General features: G+C 43.4%; 1 protein-coding gene and 1 long non-coding RNA gene across 10 annotated transcripts in view; one reads left to right on the top strand and one right to left on the bottom strand.

The window, feature by feature from the left end:
* TSPAN18 (tetraspanin 18) overlaps positions 1-21,711 on the top strand; it is a 109,774-nt gene that overhangs the window by 49,710 nt on the left and 38,353 nt on the right. For 7 of the 9 annotated variants that reach the window (XM_084520349.1, XM_084520351.1, XM_084520352.1 and 4 more), the window contains one exon: positions 7,352-7,482. The gene's annotated coding sequence lies outside the window, so the exon portion shown is untranslated. Of the gene's footprint in view, positions 1-7,351; positions 7,483-9,039; positions 9,490-11,833; positions 12,021-21,711 lie in introns of those variants that run through there. The other 2 variants (XM_084520358.1, XM_084520357.1) reach the window with 2 other exon arrangements.
* On the bottom strand, positions 9,701-11,803 carry LOC311437310. Its single transcript, XR_014693399.1, has 2 exons — positions 11,536-11,803; positions 9,701-10,406 (listed from the first exon to the last, which is right to left on the bottom strand). It is a non-coding gene; the product is annotated as an uncharacterized lncRNA (long non-coding RNA).

Genomic DNA, 21,711 nt, shown 5'->3' with positions numbered 1-21,711 from the left:
ATGAAGCCCCCCTGTGCCACTTCCAAAACCTCTGTCCTTCACCATGAAGCTTTTCCACATCCATCTGTTGGGATCTGGCTGTGTTTCTGTTGCAGACATAAGGGTTTTGTCCTCAGTTTCAGTGGAGTTGTAGTTTCTCTCAGTCATCCCTCCTCTTGTTTTCAGCAGGCTCAGAAGCACTCCTCTGCTAACTGGCTAACAGACTTCTCCAAAAAGGGTATTCTCTGACAATTTAGTGGCTTTTACAGAATAAAACATTGTCTTACACTTCAGTAACTATGGGAGAGCGAGGAAGCAATGTTCCTTTGCTGACACACAGTGACAGCGAGCCAGAGAGCTCTCTTTGTGTAGCTTTTAGAAGGGTGGCATCCTGTTTCTCAAGGATCCTTTGGGAACTGGGTTTATTCAGCATTGTTACAGAACATGAAGTGTATTTAGTTCTGCCTATGCCCTGTAATAGCTACAATAGCTCCTAAACTAAGCTGCCTGACCAGCTCCACGTTTGTGACTTCCATTATGCAATCCTGCTCTCTGTTACTGACTGCTTGAAGCTGTTGAATGAGAGGACAGAAGAGAGCAACAGTGGGATGGATCGGGGAAAAAGAAGTTGATGAAAAACATTTGCAAATAGGGGATGTGCACTAGAAATGAAAGCTGGCAAGAGTGCTCAAGACTACCATCATGAGAAAGTACCAGCGAAAATTAAAGAACTGCCTTCTCCCTGCTCAGTCCTTTCTGATGTACTCTAATTTTGCCATGCAATACAAATGGCTTTAAGCTGCTTGTACAACTTAGCTAAGGAAAAAGTTACTTCACCTCTATATTTTTACCACGTGCTTGAACTGCTAATTTACAAGTAGTCATATTTCTTTTGGACCATTGAAAAGTTTTGACCACTTTTACATTGCATTCCAGACAATGTCTGTTGGATCTGGTCTTTCCTGAAGGATTGATGATCAAAAAATATTCCTTTTTTTCCCTTGCTTTTTTAAACGTACAGGGAGTAGAAAGTGAGAAGAAAAACATGGCTTTTAAAGTAATCATAATTTCCTATTTGTATTTTCTGGGAGAAGAAGAAAAGAACGGATGCATCCCTTTGCCCCGCTAACCTGGTGTTCTTCCTTATCTGCTGCTGCTTGTCTGGCTGGCTCTGGATGTTGTGCATCCCTTCTGGTGACAGGCTTTCTGTGCTGAATGGGTGCCTTTCTGTTGTGCAGACAGAGTAAATCCTTTTGAGGATTTATCTTGTTAAGGGTGTTTACATTCTAGCATTTGATTCTTGGTTCTTGAAAATCCATTAGCTGCTTCTTTAGGGCTTGGCTCTGCACTGACTACAGTTTCTTCCCGTGAACAAACCTACAGTGCCATTTCTGACCAGGTCAGTTAAAATATACTTCCACATGTGCTAAGTGTTGTGTTCCTTACATGTTCCTCATACAAAGAAGTTGATTTTTATTGTGGTTTATTTGGATCTACGCACAGCTGGAGCCACCAGGAATTCTGTGAAGAAGGTAGCCGAGGACAGCAGAAGAAAGTTGGACATTGAGTGATGAAGGTTGGGGCAGCATTGCATGTGGGCAAGGAGACCTGACCTGGTGCAGAAGCAAAACAAGGATATAAGCGTAGAGGGAAGTTTCCTCCATATCTTGAAAAATCATCTTCCTTTACTCTTTGCACTTGGCAATCTGATTTCATGATCACAAGACTCATTAGTCTGAAGGGCTGAAACCTGTGAACCCTGTGCTAGATGCTTGGAACATGATGAAAATGCCAAGAAGCAATATGTAATAGCTTTGTTACTGTGGTCAGAAGGATTTAGACTGAGTTGCGGGCATTGGAATGGAATTTCGCAAGCTTTTACTCTTCATTTCAAGAGGATAATAGAACTGCATTGCATATCCTTCTCCATAACTGCCTATGACTTTCTCCTCGGCCTTTCTCACTTGATTATTAGTTTTGTGTGTGTGTGCTTTTTCCTCTTGAAATACTAAGTCCTTTAAAATTATTACGTCTTCAAAGAAAAACAACCAGGTCTTAGGAGGCATTTTTGGAGGTGGTGGGAATCTGGAGTTTGTTTAAAGACAGGGGATCTGGAGAAGATAAAGCAGAGAGATCAGCTATGCAGAGCTAATGGTGCATTCCAAAAGAGAATTGAAGAGCTGTACTGCTCACTCCGGTCTGTATTAGTTTTATTTCACTCAGAAATCTTTTGAAGCGCCAGAATCGCACGCACCTATATTATACATAGACCTGTGGAAACCGTAAGCCCTTCCTTGGAGTAAGCAAATGATGCTAATTCCTGAGCAGGAATCAAAGCTTTTCCAGACTAACCTCTCTACCACCATGTGCTTGAACTGCTAGTAATAGACACACGCTCTCGCTGCACAAATAGTGTGCTGCTTTCAGTGCCTGTTTGCTTTGCACCCTTGGATGTTGCCATAATTCTGGGAACATCCTGCTCAGAGGTGTCAGTGCATCTGCTCAGGTGAATCTGAAGAAAGAGTTCTGAGAGGTAGATGGGAGCCTTTGAAAAATCTGATAGAAAACAGCTGGATCACCAGAACTAAAAGAGCGATGGATCCAAGTGTGAAAACACAAGTACTGTGCTACAGCATCCCAGGGAGCAGCCAGACCTTTAGTTAAGGGAAGAGGAGAGAGCTGCAAAAGCAAACCTAAATTATAGTTCAAGCTGACAGAAAGCTTTATTTCTGCATCAAACAAGAAACAATGACTTGAAAAACAGTTAATTATACACTATAAATATTTCAAACACTTATTATAAGGAGATGTAAAAAGAATAGAAATTGGTATTAATAATGCAAATGCTTTTGTTAGGCAACCTGCTTCCTCAAAGTAGGTAATTTAATCCTAATGCTCAGGAAGTGCTATTGGTTTCTTTTTCCAATAAGTTTATTAGGCAAAGAGGGCATTTGGATTAATGAGAGGCAGAGGTGGTGGGAAAACACTCAGTTATCCTTACCTTTTGGGAAGCCTGGGTAATTAGTGAAACCTTTGCAAGCACTATCTTTCATTCAGCATAATTGCAAAGTAATTCTCTGGTAGGGATAGCATCTGTGTTGACTGATAACACACAGGTAATATATGAAACATCTGCTTCAGAAGTCTATGTGCTAGCATGGTCCTAACTGAGCTGGTCAGCTGAATGCCCCACAGTAAGGTATATTAAAAACGTCCACGAAACAGCACATACCAGCATTTGCTGTTCATTTGGAGGGGGGAAACTGGCCTCTTTAGGGCAGTTTTTGGTTGCCAGCTGAGAATTCGTTGTGCTCATTTACGCCAGAATCCATAAACCTAACCCCTGGAAATGAGAAGCAAGTCAATAGGTTGTGGATGAACTTTAGAAGCTGTAAAAGAAATAACTTCTGGGGAAAGACATGAGAATGGGAAAGAAAGAAACAATTATTTTCATACTAAAGGGATAAACTTAAGATTGAAGATGTTCCCTTTCCAGGTCTGCCACTGGTTTCCTATCTGAGTTCTCCAGTATTTCTTTGGGTTTCTACTAGCCATCTGCAACAAGGGAAATACAAATTATTCCCACTTTTTGTCTTTTTAGGCAGCACTTTTTTTTTTTTTAGAGGAATTCCTTTACCTTAGTAGCCAGGGGAGATAATTAATGCATTTCTGCAGTGCAGCTGTTAGCAGCTTGGTGTGAGGCTCCGTGGGCTCCATGGCTGTTCACACTCCCCCCAGCTCACTGAATAAATACCACCCACCCTTAACGCAGGTTTCAGAAGGGTGTCAGCTCAACCCGGGGCTTTGGATGTCACGATCCCTAGTCTCCCTGGGTGTAATTTCTGTGGGAAAAAGTTACTTTGCTAGGGAGGTAGGTACTTTTCATTTCCAGCATCGTGTTGATACTGTTCGGCAGGGCGAGCTGTGGTCTGGGCTGCAACTGGAGCTGCATCTGCTGCTCTGGGAATGCCAAGCCTTGCATCTGATCTGGAATGCCAATGAGCCCATATAAAGCTGTTAATGTCTGTGTGAGGTTTTTTAGCCCTCATTACCAACCTGATAGAAAGATAATTCCTCAGCTGCTGTTCCAACCTGTGGGATTTTACCCACTTAATTAATTTTCTTTCTTGTTAAGGAAGATTTTTTTTTTTTTTTAAATGCACAAGAAGCTGTGCTCGACTTGCTTTTGAGGGACTCTTCTCATGTCTATATCAAAGGCACAGAGGCCCCAGAAACTGGTGTATGAGCCCCGGGGGCGGCGTGCCTCTGCAAGGCTGAGCTGGGAAGCTTTGCCTCATGTGCCAAGGGCGGGATGCAGCAGGGCAGCCACCTCCATGCAGCAGCGGGGACCCTGCTGCCCTTCCTGGCTCCCCCCCTTTTGCCACCTCTCAGCAATAAAATGGAAGCTTGTGATGTGACCCAAGGGTGACAAACTGCACGCCAAATGCCCACTGAGAGTTAAGAGTGCCAGCCCACACCACCCTCCCCAACCTTTCAGCATGTCAGCAAGCTGTCTGTGTAAATAAATGTACATATCAAACAATAAGCAGATGCCTTTTTAACATGCACTGTTTCAGGCTGAGATATTCCTTTCTGGTGCTGCTCATCTCTGCATCTGTCAAGTTAATGCCAACTCCGCAGCTCCCTTTCAGTTGTTTTTAATGCACAGAGATTTGTGTTGTGGTAAGTATAAAATATAATGAGGAATTGGCTTGTTTTACATCTGTTTTGGTGTTACTTGTGATTTATAAAATGTTAAATGTGAACACTTCTGGGTGCCTCCCATCTCTGCATAAGTAAATAGTGCAAACTCTTGTTCCTTATGCTCGATTAAGTAGCTTTCTGCAAGGATACATATGATTATACAAGTATATGGGGATGGAAAAAAAAGTCATTTGAAAAACATACCACCTCCAGGGCCCCAAAGTGAACAAACACTGAATTGGGGAAAAGGCTGTGATCAGGGTTGGATTGGAAAAAAAACAAAACAAAACAACCCAAAACTACTTCATTCCAGCAGAGTCTGTTGTACTCCTTAAATCAAACCAGACTCAGGAGGCGCAGAGTCCAAAGCCCCCGGGCTGTGTCTTAGTGCAGTGCTGCGGAAGGGACACCCAGGAGCTGCTATGCTGGGTCAGATCCTGCCTGATCCAGGGTCCTGCCTCCGATAGCCAGCAGTGACGAGGGAGATTGGAAGACCAGGGCAGATGATCAGGAGAAATTCCACATGAGGCTTCTGTTTTTGCTTTCATATTAAAAACGCATTGAGCCTAGATGACCCATAATCTATCTCTGTCCCTCTGCACCAGCCTCAGAGAAGGTCCCTGGTTTTTATTGTCCCTCCCCATTTCTCACACATGCTGTTGCTTTTGCTGTAGTCAGATGCAAAGGAGTCATGCTAATTAAAAAAGAAAAAAAAAAATCAGACTGCTTATGCAGGCACCAAGTCTTGAAGACAGCTTTGTCAGGATTTTCTGAGGTCTGCTGAGAGAAATGGAAATATTCCTGCTGCCTGAGATGCTCCGAATTGGATTAGATAGAAACAAAGCCAGGGGAGGGGAGAGGCATGATCCTCCTCTGGAGACGAGGATTTAGGTGACCTATGATATCTTCTTTTTCTTACTGCTCCTTGAATAGGGATGATTGAAATCTCTCATCTGAGCATGTATGCACACAAGACAAAATGCAATATTAGCGACCCTAAATGTATTAGAGCTCTCCGCTGCTGCTCACAGCGGTACGTCAGCTGGAATAGTAATAGGGAATGAATGTTTTTTGCGTACAAGGAAAACACTGTTCTTCCATAATAGAAAGGGAAAATTGGCACAAAAATTGCCTTTGAATCACATTTTTGATGACTCTTAGTAGCTTGTGCACCTGCCTGTGACACTTTCCATCTCACGGTTTCAGAACACTGTACAAAAACAAATAAATGAATCTTCTTTTTTCTGCCTGTCCCCACAAGCTGGGAGTTACTGTCCAATAATGCATGTCTGAAAGGACTAGGACCAAGTTCAGTGGGCAGGTTTCTGTTAGGCAGCAGACACTTTGTCCTGTGCCGAAATACGGACGTATGCATTTTCTACAAGCAAGCGCTTGCGCCTGTGAAGTACTTGCCTGTCCCCTTTTAAGAAGCCAGAATGTGGTCTGTATGTGTGTATTTGAAATGCTGCCCTGTGCAGAACAGGGGGGAGGCCTGTAAAAAACAAAACAAAACATTAACAGAATGTTGAACCTCAGGTGAAAACATGGGAGTCCTCTAGGACGTGGGCAAGGAGAACATCTGCACGGGTACCTGTTGGGTGGGCCCATGCTCAGCTCAGCAGACCACACTGCTCTTCTGGCACATGAAATGAATTCTCAGGGTGCAGAGTGCCTTCGACTGTAGCTCTTGGGCTGGACACAGCGTGCTGCAGTACTCCTGCGTCCCGCTGAGCCCTCTGCCTTTTCTGGGGACGTGCGAGAGAGCCCTGCAGCAGAGGGCTGATACCCACGTGCACGACAGGTGTTTCCTGCCATGTGCTCTGGTGTGACGTTAGCACTTACCAGCCACCTTGTTAGTGGCATTGTAATCTGTGGGATAGCCCAAAAATGCTAGCTCAGCTCAATGTGGATGTCTTCTCCAGACAGCACTACAGCAAATGACACCTCAAGGTGTCTGGCTGCGGCCTGTCTCAGCGTCTCATGGGACTGCTGGATGGACTTGCTGACAGGACCTCATCCCCCAGCTTTTCATCTCCCCCTGCAGCTGCTGTTAAACTCCAGTGGAGCAGCCGATGCTCCAGGTGTGCATGCACACAGCTGCCATGGGCTTTGGGATGTCGGAGGGGCTGGACATGGCAAAAGGCTTCATTTTCAAAAGGGAGCAAAGATGCGAGGTAGACTGGGAAGGAGAGGAGAGGTGGTGCTATGAAATGGATTTGTGTGGCGCCAGCTTCGTATCTGAATTGGAGCTGTCAGGGAGAACGAGATCCAGACTCGGTGCTGTTCTCTGGAGAGAAGCACTTAGGGAGCGATTGCTCTGTTAAGCGCTGGCTCCACCTCTCTGCCCCACGTCTGGCTGACTTTGGCAAGGGGAAAACTCACAAGATCTGGCACGAGCCATCCTCCCTTCCCGCTGGCCTTCCCCGCCTTTCTCCAGGCTCCGATTTGCCTTCTCTTGCTTACTGCTTTTACCACCTGAGCATCTCCCCCTGAACCCTCCTCCTCCTGGCTCTGTTGCTATCTTGGTTCCCCTCACCTCATTCAGGTGCACAGGGAAGAGATAATCTTTACCAGGGTAGGAAGAAGTGACTAAGGCAAGGTCACAATCACCTCCTTGAACCCGGTACTGAGGTATGTGTCTTATGTGTGTCATTGCTGTTTCTGACAGGTTGACCATCCTGGATCCCTGCTCTAGGGACTTCAAGCAAGGATCCGGACTGATGCGTGTTTCATACGACCCGACTTCTTGAGGCAAATAAGCAGTGCTCTGAAGGCCTGTCCCCTTGAAGCAGCACACAGGTAAGACAGGTGGCACTGATGATGCTCAGGCTGCTGCTGCTGGGCTCTGGCCATGCTAGGGCTTGCAGCAGTGGAGTAAGCAAAGGACTTGTTCCTTTCAGTTGGCTCAAGAGAGGTTTTGTCACCTCTGCCTGACATATCTGTAAGGGTGAAACCTTATGTTGTGTTTACAGCACAGGGAATGTTTTTCATCAAAAATGTACTTTCAGAGGATCAAGACTGAGTTAAGCTTTTTAAGAAAAGGAAGAAAGAAGCACGTATGGGGGAGAGGGTTTAAGTAAGAAATTAATTAAATTGTTTAGTTTTTGACTGGGCAAGATGTCTTAGGTCAAAAGTGAAAAGAAAAAAAACAAACAGATTGCCCCTCTAGTTCTGATTTCAATGACTCATGGCAACCAGATCTAGAAAAGCAGAGGCCCTTTAGTCCAAACCCTTAATCCCCTACTAGTATGAAACATTGTTCCCAGCAGTGCCTACCAGTCCTGTTTTAAATGATGGGATTTTTCCCTTGTCCCCTTGGGATACTATTCCACAGTCTAATAGAATTAATCTGCTTACTTCTCTTTCAACCCCTGACCACTGCAGATGCAATTAGTAGTAGGCGATGGGAGGATTCTGTTTCCTATGCTGTATTACGAAGGCTTAGGGCTGTATTGTGTTAAACCAGACATCAGTAGCAAGCATGTATGCAAGAGTGTGGCTTATCTGTCAGTACTCATTACAGCCCCATAAACGTCTCTGAACTACAGAGTTCTCAGACTCACAGGAGCTTTTCTACAGTCATAATTCAGGATCTGATAAGGCACAGACTAATGTATTTGAATGCCTGTGAGAAAGACTGTGTGATTGGAAACTGAAGTGAAATGCAGTCATACGCTGCTTGTGCTAGAGACTCTCTGAGGCAATTTAGGTGTCTATTTCTGGAGCATTTGCTGGCCTCGCTCTTGATTTCTCTCATGGACTAGCTGGTAGGATCTACGTGAAATAGCTTTTTGCTGTGTACCGTGCTGCTGGAGGCACCACTACACCTTTCCAGCTGTGAATTTCAGGACTTCCTTAGATAAACATTGTGGGCTTCTGCTGACATTTACTGAGAGGCTCTGGTTGAATGACTAGCTGAATACAATGTCAAATAAATTGGAGCTGGAATATCGTAGCTTCTCTTATTTAGTCAATGTCTCTGCTCATCACAAAGTTGAGCTTCTGTCTGTAGCAATTCACCCATTTTTCTCCTTAAATTTGGAAAAGTTCTAGTAGCAAGAACTGTCATTTATTTTCCAAAGCACATGGATGGGATTTGGACCTGTTTACACATATATGCCGCGGCACCAGCTGACCTGTACAAACTGTTTGGGTGGACGCGTGGATTCATCCACCCCAAAAGTGAATTAAAACACACATAGTAATAGTGGAAGTTGCTACAGTGTAATTGCTGGTGGATGTTTGACCCAGACTGCAATGTGAAGCAAGGCCAGGGGTTGTGAAAAAATGCTTACATGCCAGCATTCCACATGGGCTGCTCCAGGGTACTGAGGGAGACATTTACAACCCCGTTCCTCCTCCCTGCCCATAAATCCCTGATTTTAATGTGCCGTAGCTTTTCTGGACTATTCCTCAAATAGAAAGCTTAAATATAAGCATAGTCACTGGACCGGCGTTTCATCATCAAGATAAGTTAGTTAAGCCTATTAAAATTTGACTAGGTCGCCTGTGTTTGTCAGATCAGAATTTCTTAAACACTGAAGATCAAGTCGCAAAGCTTTGATGTGTTCAGTGAGTCCAGTGCTAATTTGCCCATTGTTTTTAATCAGTTGAAATTCTTTTCCAGCTTGGCGCTTGGCTGCTTCATGTGGTTTTGTAGCATACTTCAAGGATGGGGAGGTGGTGACTGAAGCAAGGTGTAATGATCCATAGCACATTAGATCATCCGCAGCTTATGCTCCCTGTCCCTGCTTTGCCAGGCAAGCTTTATTCCAGTGAAAGTGTCAGTAAACCCAAGGCAAAAAGGTACCATTTCTCCTCCACTCTTCCCTTTTTCTTTTCCTTGAAAGTTTATCTTGCTGCTTGCTTTTTAAAAGCTCTGCGTTAGCTGGGGGGCTGTGAAGTAAAAGGCATGCTTTAAATACAGATGCTGGTGATAGTCCTTTCAAAAGCTGCATTTCTCAAGCTGGGAGCTATTGACCCCTTTCAGTGCAGTCACAAAGAAATCCAAGAGGAAATGGAGGGTGAGGGCCAGCAGGGAATATATATATATATAATTTTTTTCCCCCCAAGTTGTCTTCTTACTCTACCCCCTGCCAGACTGGCTATTGTGTGAGACTCCGCATGGGATACCAGTTGCCGAATAAGGAGAATAGCATCATGCTACATTCTTTCTAAAAATTGATTTTTTACAGTTGCCTTTTTTTTTCCTTGCTGAAAGTGTTTCTGCTTTTGTGGAAGATCTGGGCAAAAGGACAGCAGTAGGCTCCAGAACACGTGTATACAGTCTCAGACTGTGCAAAAGATTTTGCTTTGGCTTTTGTCACAGCTTAGGTGATTAGGCAAAGCAGCAACAGCAAATGAGGTTCAGCTACTATGAGAGCAGAGGATGCTAGGGTGTATTTTCTTGCATCTTGAATGAAGTAATATTCCCCAGTAGTTTTTTGATTTTTCTTGCTTAAGAGGATGCTCAGGCAGTGGGACAGAGTCTTCCAGTGTCTCCTCTGCATCCTTCTTCAACCACAACCTACTTTTTATCGAGTGTATGCTTCCAGTCCTGATGCAAACACACAGACCTTACAAGTTGACCCTAACTTTTGCTCCCATGGTCTTCCCTGAAGAATTTCAATGCTTGAAGTTTTGAAAGGTGAAAATGTCTTCCCATCAGAATTTTGTGATTTAGGACAAAAACGGCACCACTGATCTGGGGCTTCCATTCCTCCCTGTTGCATGAAAACATGGTTTATGAGCTAACCCTGACTGCACTGTGTTAGATAAGGACGTGGGTTTTGTTTCCTGGTGCAGCAGTCATTTGTTAATGAACAGGAACTACCCGCATCGTGGAAATAAGGCTCAACTCCAAATAAATCTAGTAAGGGGCTTGCACAAAGGAACAGCTGGAGCAATGTGAGCGTGAATCCCCTGACTCCAGAAAGCAGAAGCAGGGTCTAGAGTGGGAAAAGCACAGCTCCAGGAGCTGGGAACAGAGCCAGCTCCTGGAGAGGAGTGTGGCTTTGTGCGTGCACATAGGAGCTGGCGACTCATCTTCTTGTATTCCCTCCTATCAGTAATTGGGATACAGTCTTTAGAGCTGCTCCCTGTGGTTGCCAGCACTTCTGGCTCCCTGTGATGCCCTATAAAAATCTGCTGTTTCTCCTATAAGGAATCTGTTGATTCTCCCTACAAAAATCTGTTCAGCAACCAGTAATGTAACAGACTTCCTAGAAAATAAAATTAAATAAAAAAAAAAAAAAAGAAAGAAAAAAGAAAAGAAACAACAAGCAAACAAAAAGAACACTCCCTCTTAGGAGCAGCAGCAGCTAATCTGGGGGCTCATTTACCACAGTCGTGTCATGATTCTCAATCTGTGTTATGCTGAAGTGTGTTCACAGCAGTAGAAAAAAATACTTTCTATTAACGCTTTCTCTTTTTCAGAAAATTAATTGTTTGATATCACCAAGGACTGTGTATGCATTGGAAACCAACTCATTCTTTTAAAATGTTGAGCAGTTGGACAACTTTTAAAGAAACGGCAATTTTGCAAAAATGGCGTAAGGACTTTTTTAAAGAATCATTGTTTTTTATAAAAGCCTAGAAAATGGAGCTGTAATGACCAAAGAAAGCACATGTCATATTTGGGAAGTTCTGATTTTCTATCATTTCTCTTCATCCTGCCAGTTGAATTGTTTGCTCACATGTCTTTGCAAAATTAGTCTCCCAGATAATCTTCCCTTAATTTGGTGGCTCCCAAACGCTGCCCACTGAGGTATCAAAATGCGATATTGCTCTCAGTGAACGGCGTGCTCAGTTCTCAGATTACCAGTGAAGTAGCTAATGATTTTTGACACTTACACGGTTGTCATTGTCCGCTCGAGTAGACGCTGTACAGAAAACCAGGAGGCTCCTCGCCCGACAGCTGTTGTCTCAAGGTCTCTGCAAGCTCCCCGGCCTCATGGTTTGGTTCCAGTTTGCTGACATTTATACCCGTGTGCTAACTGCTTCAGCCACAGACAGTACATCTGTTGTATGTACATTTATAGGTGATGGGCAAGTGCAAAGGGCAAGAGTCAGGCCCAGAGGGCAGAGCACGTTACCCCCACAGTGGCCAGCAGCAGCTGGCCCAGCTCAAGAGCTGGGCTGAAGTGGCAGCAGCTTTAAGCTCTTAATTTATCCCTGCTGCCTGCCCTAAGCCACACCACTGTTGCAGGTGCTGTAAGCTAATTCATCAGGCCATGGGTGGCTGCTGAAGAGGTGAAGTGTGTTTGTTTCTTCTCTCCCTTACGTGTCAGGAGGTGACACGCGTGGCCAGAGGGCTCAGGCGGCTTCAGTCACCACAGGTCAGTCTGCCAGAGGGGGATTTAACTTCTGAGAGGGATTGCCAGGCTTCTGGTGCTAACTGTGGTGTGTATGGCATGTGGCTGTGCCCGTCCTCCTGAGCTGGGGGCTTATGTGGCCTCCAAGTGACGATGAAGAAAGAGGGAACAAATTGCAACTAGAAATGTACCCCTATCAGTTACCATCACTTAGTTCTAATGCTATAGCGGTAATGTAAAGCTTTTTTCCTTCTTTTTTTTTTTTTCTTTTTTCTGACTATATAATGGGTAAAGTGCTTTGTCAAGGGAAAATGAGGTTTCCCCGATGTGCCAGGGCAGGGACCCAAAGCTGTCTTTCATCACTGTGCTGAATCCTGGGTGGAAAGGCTGAGACAGCATCGCTCAGAAAAGCAAGAAGGGCTTTGCCTCTGTTATTCTGAGACCTCCAGAAGTACGTTTGCGTTTGATTTGTGAATTTTGAACAATATTGACGGAGGCTTTGGTTAAGAGCTGTTGGAATTATTCTCTGTAGAGATTTCTCAGGCAGCAGATGCATGAGAGGGATGTATGTGTGTGTATTTGCAGCTTTTTTTCTTCAGTTTATGAATAAGAGCTGGGATCATGAGAAGTGATAACTATTAAAATCAGTAACGAAGACAGTATTAGCCTATAAGAGGTGAAGTGGGTTTGGGGAGTTTTGCATGCATTTCCTAGCTCTGCTCCTCTCTTTCTGACAGGGAGAAGTAGCTTGGTTCCTGTCTGCTTTCCTCTCCCATCTGTATAAGGATAGTAAGAGAGCTGCAAAGTTATCTGTTATAGAAAATAGTGATTAAAGTATTTCATTTTGTGCAGAAACTGGCATTGTGAAACTTTGCATTCATTTTCAGAGAAACCTGAAGATTAACAAGTTTTACTTCTAGTGCTTTTTTTTTTTTTTTTTTCTTTTTTCTTTTTATCATGTTGCTTGTCCTTTCCGCGACAAAATGGGAATGGGGAAGGGAAGGAAAAAAGAAAACAAGGTGATCCAGAGATTCTCTCTTCTCACATAAAAACTGCCCATTAAAAATGGTCATCTTGCATAAATTGCAAAACAGATAATTTTTAAACTTTCAGAATATGAAAAAGTTATTGCTGTTGAATGCCCTGAGTTGTTTTAAAGGTGAGGTTTCTTGCTTGTACTGCAGTGTCTAGTGTTAAACCTTGAGACCTCTCTGGCAGGAGGAACCTAAGTGTAGGTGAGCCACAGCCCAGACTCGTGCATAGTAAAGCTAATGCTAATCCAGTGCTTGCTTTGGCTTTGTAAAATGACACGTTCCCCACCTTGCTTGTAATGGGTGTGAGCTGCATCCTTGGCAGATGTTACACTTGCTGACAGAACTGGCAGATTAGAAATGAGGAACTGAACGGCCATGGATGTGCTTGTGCTGGACGTTCGGATGATTCTCCTGGGTAGCAAGTGGCAGGAGTGGTAAGGCAGATACGACGTGCAGGCATTTTGTGCCTGGATAACATGGAGTGATACAATGGCAGTGCTTTGCCTCTATTTTAGCTTCAGTGCCCAGCATATGGAGGTCTTGAGCTGAACAGAGACCTGTCTGCAGCTGTTTCTTTTCTGAAGAAGCAGTGCGCGGCACTCGTATGCGCAGACCCAACTTCCCCAGTAGCACATTCAAAAATAAATACATTCCAAAGCAGTATGTTTAAGCAACATGAACTTCCTTTTCTGATCATGTGTGGAAGGTTTATTTTCACATCCTCCAACACTCAGTAGGTGCTAATTTTCAGATTGGTTTGAAATGTCAAAGTATATAAGAGCTGTAGCGGACCCGGTCCTTACATGCTGTATGGCATGAAGCAGCCCCTGAGCGCAGGAGGGTAGGAGGAAGCTTCTCCTGGGAACTGGCTGTTCTGTAATTGCCATCTTGAACTGTTTCTGGCACCTTTCCCTGGCAATTGTCGATGACAGGATGTTACAGTTTATGGCTGTCTGACCCCACTCGTTTTCCCATGTTCTGCAGTAGGGGCTTGGGCAATCCTGCTGCCTGTCCAGGTAACCCCTGCAGATGCTAGGGAGATACAGGTGGACACGGTGCTATACAGATGGCATGTATTGCAGAATTTATTACTGACTCTTCAAACTGACCTGTACCATTTATAACCTTTGTGGCTGCAAAGTACATTGAAGAGTACATTTCAGAGGAGCTAAAAATAATATTCTCAGTTTAAAGCTATTTCTCTCCCAAGCATTCAGTCAATAAGAAGACAAGGAATCAGTTTGTCCTTTTTTTCCCATGCTTAAATGTTCAGCTTTCAGAATGGAGCTGTAAGTTTATCACAAGTTATTGGCTTGTTAGTGGAGTTGGCTTTAGAATATGGATTATGTTACTGGAAAGTGTAATCACTTGCCAGAACTGCCTTTGCTGTTCCATTTCCCTTTCCATGTCCCAATTTTGTAAGTTATCTGGTAGCTGCACTGAAGGCCAAACTCTTACTGAACTGATTAGAACCAGGAGTTGGCATTCTGCTCCTCTGTCTCATTCTGCCAAAAGCCAGTAGGCAAAAGAAATAATATACATTTTTTACTATGTACACGAATACAGTTTACAGTCATTTAAAGCACCTGAAGATGAGTACATCAAAGCTCTGGTTCTCCTAGTGTCACGGTGTGACCACACTGTGGATAATATTCCGTACATTCAACAAGCCTCCATCCCAGGAAGGGGATAAGTGATGGTGGCTTTTAAAAATGAGTAATTAAATGCCTTTTTTTTTTTTTTTCCTTTTAAGATGTGGTTGGAAATGACTCATTTGGAAAACTTCAAACTAACCAGATACATGTAAACCAGAATTCAGATGTTTAGGACTAACAGTATAAATGCCTAGGGGTATTCAATAGTCCTGAGTATTAGGTGTACAAAACTGAAAGAGCTGCCATAGTTAGTCCTCTGCTTGAGATCTCGGTTTTTACTGTGTCCATTTTTTATTGATCAAGAATAATGGCAATTGATTAAGTGTGCCAGTCTGATGTTTCTTCTCCTGTGAATAGAAAACCAGCTGTGTGTATCAAATCTGTGAATCACACCTCTGAGCTAGATCGTTTTTAGAAAGGGGAGAATAAATTACACAACCTTTTTTTCCAAAGTCTTCACAGAGACCATAAATCTTCATAAAATCGAGTTGAAATTAAGCAAATACTTTCAGTCCGTGAAAGGGTTATATGCAAGTTTGTAAACATCAAGATATTTGATTCCAGAATTTCTTCATGGAATGTGATTTTGTTTTAGAAATGCCAAAGCCACTCCTTTCAGCATTTAAAAACTAAAACCACATTGTTCTGTTAAAATTAGATCCAAACATTTTATAAAAAGAGTTGGGTTTGTTGGGTTTTCTTCTGAAAAGTTAGGAAATGTAAAAAAAAAAAAAAAAAAAAAAGTTTCAGGTTGAAGATAACTTTGGGGCATTGATCTGAAGAAACATATTTGCATTGTTTTGTTTCATGAAAAAGAAATCTTCCAGTTCAACATGAGGCAATTTTTCCCTTCTGCTTTTTGGTTTTCTTCTTAATCATAGTTGTTTTGTTTTTGATTTGTCACCAAAACTGCAAAATCTGCTGGTCATCTTGGTGTGTTTTTTCGGATGATACTGACACAGTCACTCTTCCTGGTTTATGCTAACGTCATGTGTGTGATTCCTCACTGGAGGAGTTTGGGGTTTGTCTGGCAGGAGAATGACCATTAGGGCTTCACTACCACTACTGCGGCTGAGCTGCTTTTGTCACCTGCAGGTGCAGGTAAGCCTCTTGTTGCTGTTTCCCCATTTGGCTCCGTAGGGTTTCTGAACACTCTCAGCTGCAAGTTAAGGAATTAAACATGAGTGCTCATGGTTATCATTAAACATTTTCTTTTCTAAGTCTCTTTGACTGTGTCCCGGTGACTGCAATTGAGGATTAAGAGCAGTGCCTTCAGCACCGTCAGTAAGCTGTGTTTGAGACCTCCAGAGACAGTGTTTATATTTTCCCTCTCTTGCCTGCATCCTTCGCATGATACCTTGCTCGGTGAGCAGCTCTCTCCTCCCCATCCCAAGTGATGCTATTGCTGAGGAATGTTGGACGGAGACCATTATACACATACTGGAGGTGCTGCTGGATTTGGGGTTTGAGCTTGATTTCAAAGGGAGGAGATGCAGGAAGGAAATGTTGTTTTTAGTGGGGACCCAGGCCTTAGCGCTTTGCAGAACTGTTTTAAACACACTCCTCAGGCAGGGAGGTCTGTGAGAGCAGGGGAGGGCTCGGCGAGCTTTGCAAATGTTTCCATGCGCCGCTCGAGGCTGTTGTCCCAGGCACGTACTTCATTAATGCTGCTGGGGAAGGCATTTTGGAAATAATCAATCAGTGTCGTTCTGCGTTTCTTCTCTGTTGGCGCTGCTTTGTCTTGTTTCAGTGCTGCTCGTTTTGGTTTTAATTTCTGAATGAGGGATCGATCTGCACAGACCAGCACCAGGCAGAAGAGTTTGGTGGTGCGATGGGCTAAGCCACCTTGCCCCGTGTCTCTACAGCACTAAAACAGTTGTTTGGAGTCATGGGTCCTGAAGAAGCCGGTGGTGCTTGGGCTTTTCTGAAGTGTGCTCTGAGCATCTCAGTGGTTTCCTAGGTCAGGATGAAGTTGTGCTCCTGGATGCTGCGAGCTCTCCTTTGGAGCATTCCTTCTCTCAGTTCTGCAGGGTGTTAGATCACAGACCTGCCACTTATCACACCTTCCTTCTGTCTTTCCTCTTCCCTCTGCCTCCACATTCTTTGATGCAACTGAGCTCTGCTGCAAATGACTGCTTGTTGTTTTGCTTTGCTGAGGTAATGGCAAAGAGCTTTTTTGCAAAAAAAAAAAAAAAAAAAAAAAAAAAAGGGCTTGTAAAGGGAAAGGCTGTAAAGAAAATTTCTGTGATGCACGACAGTTTTTGCATGTATAGGAATGGAGAAAATTTGGTGGGATAGCTGCTTTGGTGTAAAAGATCAAGAGAACTTTGCCTTCGCTCTGAGTGAATCAGTGGCTAAACTGGGATTAAATGGCAGAAGCACCTGATCCCCAGACAGAGCCTCATGCTTCTGTCAGCAAACTGTTGTAAAACTGGTGGACTCGAATGGGCAGGACACACCCTGTACTGCAAAGGATCTGGCCTCCTGGCGCTAGAGCTGCACTTCACAGAAGTATTGGGGCTGCGTGCTATGAATTAATCATCTCAGGGACACCGGTATAACGTGCACTTTGGCCAGTCCCTTCTGATGCTCACAAAGGAGCAAAGAAGGATTGTACTTATTTTTCCCCAGAGTTCAACAGGAGGTAACGCTATATTCCAGGGAGGTAGTTCTTCACCTCCCTTAATGAGTAACTTTATACTGTGCTGTCTCTTACAATAACAGCTGTCGCTACCAAAAGGCAAAGAAGCTATTTGACAAGCCAGGGAGGCTGCAAGAATTGTTAAGAGAGGAGGAAGGGCACAGGCAGGGAACTAAGCTCAGCGCAAGAGCCATGAGAATTCCCAGGCTCCAAAGAGTGCTGCTGATTTTAGCATTTCACGGGCTCCTACGTAGTGTTTGTTTAACATTTCTGGTCAGAGTGAATGAAAGCAAAATCCCAACTGAACTGCAGATCAGTACGGGGACAGCTAGGAAGGTCGGACTGTGTTATGTTTGCTGCGCAGTGTTGTGTCATGAACGAAGCTTATAGCTCAGATCCTCAAATACAGACATAGCAGCGAGTAGAATAAGGTGGGAACGGGCTGCTGTGACTACTTTTATCCTACTCGACACAGGGTTTCTTTGAGTTGAGTCTGGTTTGAATCAGAGCATCTCAGTGCTGCAATTTGTCATAGATTTCTTTGTTCTGTTCCCGGTCATTCTTCCATGTTTGTTTACAATGATATAATGTCCATGTGGCAGCTCCAGCAATTGTTTGGGAGGCAGCTGAATACTGCAAAAGCTACATGAATACACTTTCATTTCTCTTGCAAATAACTCCATCCTCTGCAATTTGTTTTTGATTGCCAGTGGCCTGTAGATCATCTGTGAATTGAAGATGCTTGGGGAGCAGGCTTGTGTGGCTTTTAGCTCATCTGTTACTTTCTTACTTCATGGTGTTCTTTGGTCTTTCCTCAAATACTGTACCTCTGCCAAAGTAAGACCAGTTCAGTCTCTGCCAGTGTCAGCTGTTCAGGGGAAGAGAGCAGGGCCTGCCCTACCAGTGCTCCTGTGCAAAGCCGGGGCTTGCAGAGCTTCAGTGCTGCCCATTGCCTGGGTCCTGGGCAGAAGTGGGAGGCTGCACAGGGAGAGGGGGTCATTAAACCCCATACACCTGAAGGCAGGGGCAGTAAACCCACCTGATGCAACTGGTAAGCTCAGGGTTTCCTTTTACTTGCTATCATGATTATTATTTATCATTGTTATTGATAGAAGTGCAACCCAGCTGCTCGGTGTCGAGCTTGGAGGGCTCCTGCAGGGCAAAGTGCTCCGCACTGCTCAGAAAACCAGCCTTTGTGCTGCCTCTTGAATAAGCATTTTATTTCACATGCTCGTTCTGAGCCTCCTGCTGTCGCTCACACTACAACTGCTGACAAGTAGCCATCCTGGCAATATGGCATCAGAGCCCGTGAGCTGCCTTCCCTCTGGCTGGGACTCTGGGAGAACAATATGAAGAAGACAAATGGCAGCTGCATATTTAAAGACAAGTATTTCCTCTTAAACATGAAATTGCTCTTTGCACTCCGTACGTATCCCTGCTTGGTGACAGCTATTGGCCACGTCATGCATAATTCCTGTGTTGGGATAGGAGCGTGCTGGCTGTGCAGCAAAAACCTGCGCCTCGCTCCTCAGCAGAGCACTTGGAAAGCTCATCCATCATCAGCAGGACGTCCTGGTGTATAGTACACAGGGAAGCGCCTATGAGCTTTACTAACTGGGGTCAGTCAAGCTCCATTTTTAGGCTCAGTTACTTTAAATTTAGGCGAGTTCGTAGTGGAACAGAACTGGTTTTGCTCTGTAAGTCTGTAGAGCACTGTGCTCTACGGTATCTAACAGCAGTTGGTAACTGTGTCAATGAGCATTAGTAAAGTAATAGAAATTAACCTTTATGTTGAGGTAGTTGATCTCTAACAAGGCACCAGGGTCCTGTTGTTTTAAGTGCTGTAAATTTGCATGACAGAAATACTTTCAGATCTAAGAACACGCACATTCGGCCGGACATGTGAAAACAAACAAGCGTGGTGCAGCAGGGGCAGGGGAAATGAACACCTGAACGAGGCCACAGAGAAGTCAGTGGTCTTTCCAGTGACTTTAATAGCCACTAGGTTGGGTCTCTCATAACTTCTGTGCTGGGCTTCTAAAACACATTGCCATATTCTCTGAGAGATGGAACTCATCTATGGGAATGTTATGGGAAGACTGGCTCATCCTTAGTGCTGAAGGACAAGAGCACCTTACTTTGACGGAGCTAATATTAAAACCAAATCTACTGGAAGACTGAAAATCTGGAGGGTTTCAAGACAGTGGAAGCTCAGGAAACTTGGAACAATTTTTCCTAGGTCTTTAGAAAACATTCTTTATAAAGGTTTCTGAATCTCTGCAAAATGAATGCAGAGCGATCAGTGACGCAAGCAGGATGTTCTGATGTTGGAGTTCATGCTTTGTGTTTCTGTTTAAATGTGCATGAAGAAAGGCAGAGGGTGAAGGATACAGTTCACTGCGACTCTCAGTGAGGCAGCTGTTGAAAGGCCAGGCTAGAATGTGCTTTGTCTTGGCTTTTCTGAGGGGAAGAGAAGAAAACATAATATATTCATAGGCTCTGTGTGTGTGTGTGTGCATAAATATACATACACATATATAAGAATGAAAATATGTACACAAAGCCACTGATTGTCAGCAAATAACACTATTCACAGAAGCTTAGTGTCTGCTGTAAGCAGAAATAAGAAGTCCTTCCCTCTCCTACTGAAGGCAAAGTTAGATATAAAATTGCTGTAGACTAGTACAAGTTGTTGTTTTTTTTTTTAAATAGGTGTATTATTCCTGTCATCTTCCTTTCTTCTTAAATAAAATTGTTAGGTGTTTTGCCAGCTCTTTTGTGTTGATAAAACAAAGTACACGCTAACTAAAGGTAGCAATAAAATCCTAAGTCTTAATCAGAGTTTAGTATTAACATCCCTCTAACTGGTTAGGTCAAGCAATTTATACCATAGAAGTTTTCCTTTTTAAAAGCAAAAGCACACCCCTTTTTCTTGAATGTATGGTGGTTTTTTTGTTTGTTTGTTTGTTTTTTTGTTGTTTTCTTTTGTGGTGGTGATGGTGTGGTTTTGTGATGGTTTGTTTGGTTTTCTTTTTTGGTTGGTTTGTTTTTGTTTTATGTAGACAGCAGGCAAAAGGGCTGTATCGTTTCTGGAATGAATGAGGTGGGATGAGAGGAGTGAATGTGCACTCTGGTTTCTGTTGAAATGAAGACGGAAGATTGGATTAACATTGAGTGGCAAGGCTGGGCTCTCCTTCACTGGGAGAGTAAGGAACAATCTCTACTTAACTACCTCTTTACTGGAAAAAAAAATCATAGCTCACAACATACAGGAGGATAAATTGTCGTGGAACTGGAGTGAACTCTTAAAAAGCTGGTTGGAAGAGTTTAAAAGTGGTGGTAAATATTCCACACAACCGTGCATCCTCTTCTCCTAGCAAGCTTACAGTACTAAGTGGCATGATGGTAATTGAATTGAACTTACGCAGTATTGAACACTGAATTAAAATGAAGAAGTGCCTGATTTCAAGTTTTATTCCAAAGAAATTGGATTTTTTTTTCCTAGTGTATTTACAACAGGTAGATCTGAAGGATGTCAAAACTTGAAGACTTGTCTCATTTTTATTTAGCAAATCCACAGGTGTGGTACACACTAAAGAATTTTTCAGCGTGTGGAGCTTCAAATCCTTTGGGAAACTAAAAATAGGAAACAGGCAAAAAGGCAGCACCAAAACAGGCATGATTATTTTTGTAAGGTTAAACAATTAACCTCTCTTTCTTGATTCAACACTATCCAAAATTCAAAAGTGAAACTAAGGGATGGGAAATGGTACACGATTAGTGGACTTTTAACTGCTGATGTAGGATATCAAAGATGTGTGAGCCTTCATTCTTCATGGCTTTATTGAAAATGCTCTTTTATCCTTCTGAGTAATGTGGAAGGAATGGGATGTTGCAGCTGGGCTTGGGCATGTCCTCAGAGCATTTTGCTGGTCTTTCATGACATTGCAGAAGCTTCTTTTGCCCATTACTGATTTCTGGTTGTTTTTTTTGGGACAATTTGCCTGGAAACCAGATCTCAGTTGCCTTCAAAGTGTTTATGTGATGATGATGAGTTAATGTAGTGGAGACATCATTTACATACATCTGGAGTTGGGTAAACTAAACTAAATTCTTTAAATAAATAAGACACAGTGTATCAGGCTATCAGAACCAAACCCACCTTCAACTCAGTAATTAGAGGAAAATGATTAGGAATTAAATGCTAAATTTAGATTTATCTGTACTTTACAGGAGTGCTTGTTAAAAGAAGAGCCAGCACGAGAAGAGCCAGAGCCTCTTGGCTCTGAGGATCACCAGGAAAAAAGCCTCTCTCTATATTTTGGCCATGTAGCAAGCAATTCCAGCAATGAGTTGCTGGAAGTGACACGTCTGATTTATTGCCT

This window comes from Aythya ferina (assembly GCF_964211825.1).
Source record: "Aythya ferina genome assembly, chromosome: 5".
In the NCBI taxonomy this organism is placed as follows: Eukaryota; Metazoa; Chordata; class Aves; order Anseriformes; family Anatidae; genus Aythya; species Aythya ferina.
Note: the sequence above shows the minus strand (reverse complement) of the source record. Positions and strands in the feature narration are given on the sequence as shown.